General features: G+C 34.4%; 2 long non-coding RNA genes across 2 annotated transcripts; both read right to left on the bottom strand.

Annotated features, from left to right (window-relative positions):
* Window positions 1-6165: 6165 nt before the first annotated feature.
* Window positions 6166-6799, bottom strand: LOC141699802 (uncharacterized). Its single transcript, XR_012566101.1, has 3 exons — window positions 6662-6799; window positions 6347-6386; window positions 6166-6242 (listed from the first exon to the last, which is right to left on the bottom strand). It is a non-coding gene; the product is annotated as an uncharacterized LOC141699802 (long non-coding RNA).
* A 1347-nt stretch (window positions 6800-8146) lies between these two features.
* On the bottom strand, window positions 8147-8703 carry LOC141699803 (uncharacterized). Its single transcript, XR_012566102.1, has 3 exons — window positions 8507-8703; window positions 8331-8404; window positions 8147-8250 (listed from the first exon to the last, which is right to left on the bottom strand). It is a non-coding gene; the product is annotated as an uncharacterized LOC141699803 (long non-coding RNA).
* Window positions 8704-10321: the final 1618 nt, after the last annotated feature.

The following is a 10321-nucleotide window of genomic DNA, read 5'->3' as shown; positions in this document are numbered from 1 at the left end:
TTTCAGTGAAGATGAGTTGGTCATCAATCAAGAACTTGGAGATGAAGATAAAGAAATGAAAAATGAAGAAACCACTCCTGCTACAGAAAGAAAGAAGAAGCCCAAGGTTAACCAAGCCCCTAAGACACCTGTCAAGGAAATCAAGACTGAGAATACAGGAAGGAAGAAAAAGAACCGGAATGGCAAGGCAGGAGTAAACAAAGCAACAACTTTGCATTTGTTGCAGATGCCCCCAGAAAGCAATGTCAGAAATGTGGCTCAACAAATCATCTAACTCACCTTTTTAAAAAGGATGTTAGCAAGCCAAAAGTGGGAGCCTGCAAATATAATGAAGCAAATGTAGAAGACCTTTACTCCTTTTCTGACAAATTTGATTGCATACCTTGCAACATGAAAGTGATGAAAAGTTGTCATAAATTGAGAGTAGATTTGAAATATGTTAATTTTGAATCTACAGTCAAAAAAGGAAAATGCAAAATAATCAGTTCACATTGTTCCTTATGAGTCAACTCATTCTAATTCTGTAAATTCTGTTAGCAAGAAGAAAGTACCCAATACTGCTTGGGTAGCTAAACACACTTAACCCTCATTATGTGCATGACAAAGAAAAAAGTCATATGGATCATAGACAGTGGATGCTCAAGATATATGACAGGTGATAAGGCCCTGCTATCACAATTTGAGGAGATGGTTGGCCCATTAGTGACTTTTGGAGACAACAGCAAATGATTCACAATGGGATATGGCAATTTAGTTTCTGGAAATAGTGTCATTGAAGATGTAGCACTAGTGGCTGGTTTAGAAGTGAATCTCCTGAGTGTCAGTCAATTCACAGATAGAGGATTCAATATTTCATTTGATAAAGGAGATTGTTCAATAATTAGCAAAAAGACTGGTGAAATTGCTTTGAAAGGAGCAAGAAAAGGAAGCTTGCTTGTTACAGATTTAAACTCAGCAAATGAGGACGGAATATGCTACTTCTACACTAAGGCATCTGTTGAGCAAAGCAAGCTATGGCACAAAAATCTCTCCCACGTGAATTACAAGGCAATCAATACCCTGGTTAAAAAGGAGTTAATGAGAGACATGCCAAATCTGGAGTTTGCTCAAAATGAAGTTTATAAGGCTTGTCAAAAAGGAAAAATGAAGAAGTCAAGTCACAAGAGTAAAATTGTAAATTCCATAAGTGCATATTTGCAACTTATCCACATGGACTTATTTGGACCAGTTAATGTCTTATCAATTTCAGGGAAAAAATATACACTTGTGATGGTGAATGACTACTCAAGGTACACATGGGTAAAATTTCTGCATTCTAAGGATGAAACTCACAGATCATAATTGAACACATCAAGAAGATTGAGAAGCAAGCTGAAGATCAGAATTGTGTGAAGAGATTGAGGAATGACAATGGCACAGAATTCAGAAATGCAACTTTAACTGAATTCTGCAAAGACAAGGGCATTGTTTAAGAATTCTCAGCTTCTAGAACACCTCAGAGAAAAGGGGTAGTTGAGAGAAAGAATAGAACACTAGTAGAGGCTGCTAGAACAATGTTGCAAGATGCCAAATTGCCAACAAGTTTTTGGGAAGAAGTTGTCAACACTGAATGCTATACTCAAAACATATATCTCATTAACAAGAATCTTGGAAAATCACCCTACTCAATCCTATCGAAAAGGAAGCCTATTGTGAGGCATCTTCATGTGTTTGGAAGCAAGTGTTATGTTCTAAAATACAACTCTGAATATTTGGGAAAATTTGACTCTAAGGTTTTTGAAGCAATTTTTATGGGATATTCATTGGAGAGAACTGCCTACAAAGTCTATGTGCTTGAACAAAAGAAAATTATGGAAATCACAGATGTGACTTTTGATGATGACAAGTACCCAGGCTTGGAATGCTTTGATGAAAACGAAGTCGAGGCCCTTAAATTTGAAAATCTTAACATTGATAGTGATTCTAAAGATGAAGCATAAATCAACACAAGCAACAGAATGGATGAAGAGTCTACTGAATAAGTGAATCATGAGAATGAAAGCTCATCTCAAACACCTGAATTTGAGAGTACAAACTCAGGGGGAGAAAGAGGAGAAAGTTCTGCAAGTCATGCCAATGGTGAAGAAGATGCAGAAAATTCAAGTCAACAAACTCACACTAGAAAATGGGATAGGAGTCATACAAGAGAAGAAATTATTGGTGATCCAAATGCTGGAGTGAGGACTAGAAGTGCAACTGCTAATGAGTGTCTATATACATGCTTTTTTTCACAAATTAAGCCTAAAAAACTGAGGAAGTTCTACTTGATCCTGACTGGATATCTGCTATACAAGAGAAGATAAATCAGTTTGAAAAAAATAAAGTTTGAAAGTTAGTTCCGCACCAAAGAACAGAAGTGTAATTGGAAGAAGTGGGTGTTCAGGAACAAAATGGATGAAAATGGGATTGTAATAAGAAAAAAAAAAGCAAGGTTGGTTGCAAAAGGATACTCACAGGAAGAAGGAATTGACTATGATGAAACTTTTGCTCTAGTTGCAAGACTTAAAACAATAAGGATCTTTCGTGTATTTGCTGCACACTCAAACCTTAAGGTGTATCAAATAGATGTAGAGAGTGCATTCCTAAATGGTGAGTTAGAAGAAGTTTATGTGCAACAGCCACCTGGCTTTGAAGATCCTGAATTTCCAGATTTTGTCTACCAACTTCTCAAGGCTGTCTATGGACTAAAGCAAGCACCTAAAGCATGGTATGACACGCTGTCAAATTTTTTGCTTAAATATGGATTCACTAGAGGAAAAATTGACAAGACTCTCTTCTACAAGCAGCATGGTGGTGATATGATCCTAGTTCAGATCTATGTGGATGATATCATTTTTGGTTCTACTAATGAAAAGTTATGTCAAAGATTCTCAAAACTCGTGCAGAGTGAATATGAAATGAGTATGATGGGAGAGTTAAGTTACTTTCTTGGACTTTAAGTCAGTCAAAGAAGTGATGGAATCTTCATCAACCAAACCAAGTATATTAAAGATTTATTGAAGAAGTTTAGTATGGTTGATTGTTCACCTGCATCAACACCTATGTCTACAGCTACAAATTTGGATGAGGATAATAAAGGAAAAAGTGTAGACATTTCAGGTTATAGAGGAATGATTGGATCTTTGCTGTATTTTACTGTTAGTAGACCAGATATTATATTTTGCAACATGTCTGCGTGCAAGATTTCAAGCTAGTCCAAAAGAATTAGAGTTGATGGTTGTGAAGAGAATTTTCAGACACTTAAAAGGACTCCAAACTTGGGATTATGGTATCCTAAGGGAATAAGATTTGAAGCTGTTGGATACACAGATGCAGATTTTGCTGGATGCAGGATTGACAGAAAGAGCACTAGTGAAAGCTGTCAATTTATTGGACAAAGACTTGTATCCTGGTATAGCAAGAAATAACAATGTGTGTCAACTTCCACAGCTGAGGCTGAATACATAGCTGCTGGAAGTTACTGTGCTCAAGTGCTTTGGATTAAAAATCAGCTAATGGACTATGGTCTAGTGTTATAAAAAAATCCAATTATGTGTGACAATACTAGTGCTATATCTATTGTGGCTAATCCATTTAATCATTCTAGAACAAAGCACATTGATGTAAGGTACCATTTCATTAGAGAACATGTTGCAAATGGTATCATTGAGCTCATTTTTGTTCCAACAGAAAAACAATTAGCTGATTTTTTACTAAACCTTTGGATACAACTACTTTTACTAGACTTGTAGATGAAATTGGAATGCTAAATTCTTCATCCTAAAGGCAAGAACTCAGCTAATATTTTGCAGCAGATTGATTTCTAATAAATCAAAATTAATTTTATTCAATTGGAAATTAACTAGAATATAAGTTATAAATATTTCAGAAATCTCTGTATATTTATTATTCAAAATTTAAAATTTTAGCTTGGAATTTTTCGATTATGAGAAAACTGTCTAAATGTTAATTTACATTTTCAATATGTGAAATTACCATAAGAAAGAATCAAATAGAACAGAAATATATAGAGAACTGAGTTCTCGATAAGTCTAACTGACTTCTCGACAAGTCATTTTGAGACTTCTCGAGTGAGTTCTCGATAAGTCATTTTTCTGACTTCTCGAAGGACTTCTCGACAAGCATTATTATGACTTCTCGATAAGTCATTATAGAGATCTCGATAAGTGATAATTCACAAAGTTTTCTACAAGTATAAATTTTAGACTTATCAATAATTTAGAACTGGGATAATTTAATTTAACAAATTATTTTGGTAAATACTTTTGATAAAATCATTCTAATTTTATTTTGATTTATTCAAATAAAAATTGAAAAAATTCAGTCCATTCAGGATAAACTGGGAATTTATTTGACATCTCGATAAGTCATTTTCTAGTTCTCGATAAGAATCGGGAAAGTGACATATTGATATGTATCTATTCTCTCAATATGACTTCTCAACAATCAAATTCCAAACGTTTATTTTGAGTTCTCGATAAATCATTTACCTTCTACTATAAATACCCAGACATCTCGACATACACCTCTTTACGCCTTTTGAGATCTCTAAGTGACCTAATTTCTCCAAATCCAAAACCGTGTTCTCTCATTTCAAACTCTTTCTCTCTAATTTTTCTTACCCACACAAATTCAAACACTTCACATGGCATCAAACAAAGTACACATTTTATCCCAAAGGAGAACACCAACTATCTTGCATTCACAGATGCAAACCAAACTCCTAATAGCTTCAAGAGCTTTGTGAAGTTCCTTTATGAGACATACTTTGCAGGTGCTCTAACTGCAAATCCAGTACTGTACTCAGATGTTCGTAGTGATTTCTGGAACACAGATGTGGTAAGGACAGTGGTACATGAGAACCAAGCTGATTAACTGCTCCATTTAAGGCCAACAGGTGGAGTTTTTTGAAAATGATGTCAATATGGCCTTGGGCATCCCTACTGACAACCTTATGGAGGTCCCAACTCAAGTGGAGCTAGCTGAGTTCATGGACTTCATCAATTATAGTGAGAAATCAACTTGGCTAGCTTGAACAAGAAGCATTTGAGGAGGAGAATGGTCCTTTCATTTGACTCCATTGTAAGGGCCTTCTCCTGCAGGAAGACGGGTTATGACCAACATTTCAAGTGTTGTTTAGAAGCTGGTGTTCTCCATGGATCACAACAGGACACCTCAATGTAGGACATTTGATAATAAGGAGCTCAGCACCAGGCTCACAATGCCTTTGACATCAAGAGGTAAGGAAATCTTTCTTCCTAGATTTATAATATCTGCTGTTAAATCATAAGTACATAACATTCATTTTCTTAATGATAGATAGAACTAAAATAGGCAACTGTAAACAAGTCTCCAAAGTTCTATTTGGCTCACTTATTACAAAGAACAATGGTACCTGTAAGTCGTAGAATCACTCATTATGTTAGAGAGATTCATGACTTACCCTTACCCTATGCCTGACATGAGGTCTATAGTATCATTAGTACAGTCACTATGCCATAGATGGCTTTAGCAACACCGAAACTGTGTTGCTAATCGACCCCTAAAAATGTTGTCATGGGCAAAAGAGGTCTATTGTAACACTTTTTCGGTGTTGGGTCTAAGGCCGTCACTATAGGTATCTAACCTTACATCAGTGTCAATCTATGGTAACACAGCAAAATATGTTGCTATAGATATCAATTGTTGCTAATAGATATCAATTGCAACAGGATTTTTAGAGTATAGCAACATAGATTTGGTGTTGCAATAAGTATACTAACTGACAAAAAAAGCCCCACATGTGGGCCCTACATCAGTAGTTTTTAAATATTCATATTTAATAGTTTTTTATTTTTTCTTTAAATTTCACAAATATAACATTAATTAGACAATATTTAGAGCCAAAATAATAAAACTCAATTTAAATTAATTAACATAAAACTCATGACTTATTAAAAAGAGTTAAACCAAATTCTATAAAAATTACATTCTATTGTCATTAAGACTAATAAGTTCTATTAAAGTACATGTTCCGATAATAAATTATCGGCCAACTTATCGGCCTCTGGATTAAGAACCAACCTCCAGGTTCATCTGCGCAGTTACTAGAGCCTGTTGAAGAACTCCAATTGCACCACTAATCTGACCATTAGCCCTTAAACTTATGCACGGTACACATCAGTTCTCAATTCATGCATGACTTTGAAAAATGAAACAAATTCCTGCCAACCCGAAAGATGACGAAGAGAAGATTTTAGCAGATAAAAAGTTGATCTTGACATTTATGTCGAACAAAACAAACAGTTGAATAGTGTACGTGTGGTACCTGGTGCTCTTTCACAATTGACATGAATGTTTCACACGTACTGAGAGAAAATAAGGATATATAAATATTATATATTTGTAAATCAACACAGATAACTATCATAGTATCATAAGGTTGATTGATGTGAAACACTGTTCAGGTGAAATATAAACAAGATGTTCGAAAAAAACAATATCTTCTTATCTAGGAGTGTCCTATGCAAATTCTAATATTTGAAGTAAATTTAACAGAAGGAAAATTTTCATGGTAACTTGGCTATATTTCATCAGTAATGAGATAGTTATAGAGCCTTAAAAGTTGGGTCAACAAACTTGCCATTGTAGAGTTCTCACTCATACGAGCTTCAACAGGTCCAGGTCCATTTTAGATCATACAATATCTATAACATCTACATTATAGAGTTCTTCATGGCACCTTATTATAGCCAAGAAGTATCTCAACGAACACGGAGGTGGAAACTTGATGACTTTGAAACCACTATGTTAACTATATCTAGAATCCCGGCCAAAAGAGAATGAGCCTTCCAGTGTCTTTGACAAGCTTCATCACCTGCAAGATAGGTACAAGTAATACGATATAATAATATCAAGAACTGAAGCACCTCAATTTGGAGGTTTAATGTGCATATTAGTTATATTCTTTAAGCACACAAATTGCACAATTAAAATGTCTCCTAAAAGTGGGAAATAGTGCTCGAATATTGCTTAAAAATTCAATCACCGTCATCCCTTTCAAACCAGGTGGACTACTTGAGCATCTGGCTGATATGTGCTTGCTAGTGGACTAAAGTATTCCAGCTTGTAATTAAGGTCATGTAGGTGGTTGAGATGTAGAGGTAACTGAAAATAAACTCAAGTATTCTAATTATATTTTACATGTGTGATGTGTCATTGAGTCGGTATATACCGTATGAATATAAGATAGGTATATTATAAAAATAAATGAGATATTAAACCATGCAGATAGACCAAATATGATACCTCAGCAGAGGATCTGCACAGCAAGAATCCAGATTCTGCATTTAAAAATGAACTTAATTAGGAAATTGTACAAAGTTGCAAAGATAAGCGTATGCATTGATGCCTTCCTGTTTACAGTGCAAGAAACAAGGTAATACAACACGCTAAATTCAGGAATACAAAGCTGCTTGAAGTTTTTTTTATTTTTGACAATTTAAAAATAAACTATTAAGAAAATTAAGAACTTTCTATGAATTTTTAAACACAATTGTAAGAGCTATAGGTTAACTAGATGCATCAATCACCAAAATACAGACACTCGTGTAGAATTTGTAAGGATCCTTACAAAGAAATGATTGGAAACAAACTAAATTATGGACTACATATTGTCTCAAACTAAAATATTAATACAAGCTCATATTGATTATTAACATGCAACCCAACTTATCAACAAACAAATAAGCTTCAACAGGTCCAGAATATAAGATGACAAGAAGTTTAGTTAAGGTCAGTTATAATTTAAGAACAAGAGTAACTTCAAAAAGTCACAAACCTCCCCACAAACGGTTTCAAAAAGAGCTTGACATCTACTTGAGTAACCTTTCAAATCTCTCAACCCACCAAACAAGAAATTATATGTATTCTAAATAACCTTCGTACCTATATTTGTGCAGTAAATTGTCCTTGCGCATATATCCCTTTCGTTTCAGACTAAAAAGACATCGCAAAAGGAAATAAATAAATATAACTCTGCCTCTCAGTTACATATCTATGATTTATTTAAGAATTGAATAGTAATGAAATTATTATGATACAGTGAACTTAGATACTAACCCTTGGCCAAAATATAGTTAACAGGTGCAATTGCAGTTTTCGAAGGCAGTGCCCTGACTAGATAAAAACCAAGCATTGTTCCTGCAAGACTTAAAGCATTTCTTGCACAATCTGCACACGCAACATAACAAACAATAAATATGAGAATCTAATTCAACATCACAATGCCAAAGTAATTTTTATAAGCTTACCCTCAACAGTGAACTCGACAAAATGCAAAGCGAAGAACGGAATTTGGGTCACCACAGATACGACAATCGACAACCTTGTATACAAAAAAACATTTCGGGGATTTAATTATAGAAATAATCTCAAAATCAAATGCTTTAAGTCTTGAAAATATAAATCGAAAAATATTGGCTATTACTCGATCAATTGGGTATTAGTAATTACTCAATCAGTTGCGAATTCACCACTGCCTATCTTGAAAATCTGTAAAAAAAGAAAAAACAACAAACTGAAGGAGAGAGAGAAAGAAATCTAGAGAGCGAGATAGATAGACAGAGGGAGAGAGATACACAATAATTACACACATATCAAGTGAGGATTATACCTTAAAATCAAATCAAACTGAAAGTTTAAACCCTAATTGAACCCTTGAATCCCAAATTAGTGCCACTTGTCTTGAGTTAAATTCAAACTCACCCTCATACCGTAATTTAGATGGAAAGACAAAGGTAGAAGACCTAAATTCTATAGAATGGCGGGTGACTGAAAGGAAAAGCCCGCAGGTCGAGAGACTCTGTAACCTCTACTTTCATGATGTAGCTACACGCCCTTCTTCCTTTATTTCTTTGGAGTGAAAGCAGCTGGCGCGAGTAAATTTAGTTTGCTCATCTCAAAATTCTCAAAGAAAGAAGAAGATAAAAGTCGAGTGGGGTGTATTGATTCCCCTTTTTTCATTTTTCGCTCTCAGTGAAATTTCATTTGCCGCGTTATATAAGACTTAACCGCCCAACCCCAAACCTAAAATTCAACCACAAGGCCTAATATATTTAATTTTACACAATTTAAATGATATTTTCAATATTATAATATATAATATTTTTTAAATTGCACACATTATATTTATTATAATTAATTTATTATGATTTATTTTTATAAATTCAAATCTATTATATACCTTGATGTTTTAATTTTAAAACTATTTTCAAAAAATTTAATCAATATTTTAAAATAATTATGAAATTTATTTAATTAGTTTTAAACAAGTTAAAAAAATTATATTTATAAAATATTAAAAAATTATTTGTTTTGCGTACATTTAATTGCTACAAAAGTGCATAAATTACTTTATTAAAATCACTTTTAAAAATAATAATAATTTTGAGTTACATTAAAAAATATTCAACTGTGTATGGCAACACGACCTCATGGGTTGCAATTTGGGAGACATGAACATCCCAGAAGTGTTGAGCTATAACAACATATCTTCAAGCCTATAGTAACACCAAAGTCTGGGTGTTGTGATAGGGCCATAATTTCATACCTATTGTAACATTTTCTAAGGCAACACCATACAAAAACGTGCAAATAGGTAATTTATGGTGTAGTGAGTTATGGCTCATGTACCTGTGGAAGAACAAACACAAGAACACCAACATGGACCTTCCGAAACTGAGACCATTCCTTCTTTACCACTAGCAGCTAGGAAACCAACCACTTCATCTTCTCAAAAGGATGAAGTGAGTAAAAGGAAGAGAAAACATGCACCTTGATTGTGATTATGAGAGTGGTGAGGACCAAACACAAATAGAGTTCACCCTAGTCAAGAAACCTAAGAAAGAAAAAAATATGAGCTGACCACTCAACTACCTCTACATCCTCCCAAAAGGATGTAGTTGCAAAAGAGGACATAAAATAGACTCTAGGGGCATCCTCTCAACAGGGTGCTCTATTGAAAAGAGCACTCTCCCTAGTGCACCTTGTACACATTTAAGTGTCTGAAAGAAGGAATAAGGATGGCACACACACACAGAGCACATCTTTTGAAGCTCCCTCTTCTATTCAAGGGGAGCTGCCAACACTCAATCCTGAAATTACTAATCTTATATCTAATATTTCTTCTTCATACAATAAGACACTTGAATCTGATTCTCAAGTGTTGCTAAAATCAAGTGACATGGTTCAAGAAACTATGCTCACCACCCAAGAACATATTGAGTTGGTGAGAGGCTACACT

Source organism: Apium graveolens, unplaced genomic scaffold (assembly GCF_009905375.1).
Source record: "Apium graveolens cultivar Ventura unplaced genomic scaffold, ASM990537v1 ctg1348, whole genome shotgun sequence".
NCBI classification, from domain to species: Eukaryota; Viridiplantae; Streptophyta; class Magnoliopsida; order Apiales; family Apiaceae; genus Apium; species Apium graveolens.
This window is presented reverse-complemented; position numbering and strand designations above follow the sequence as displayed.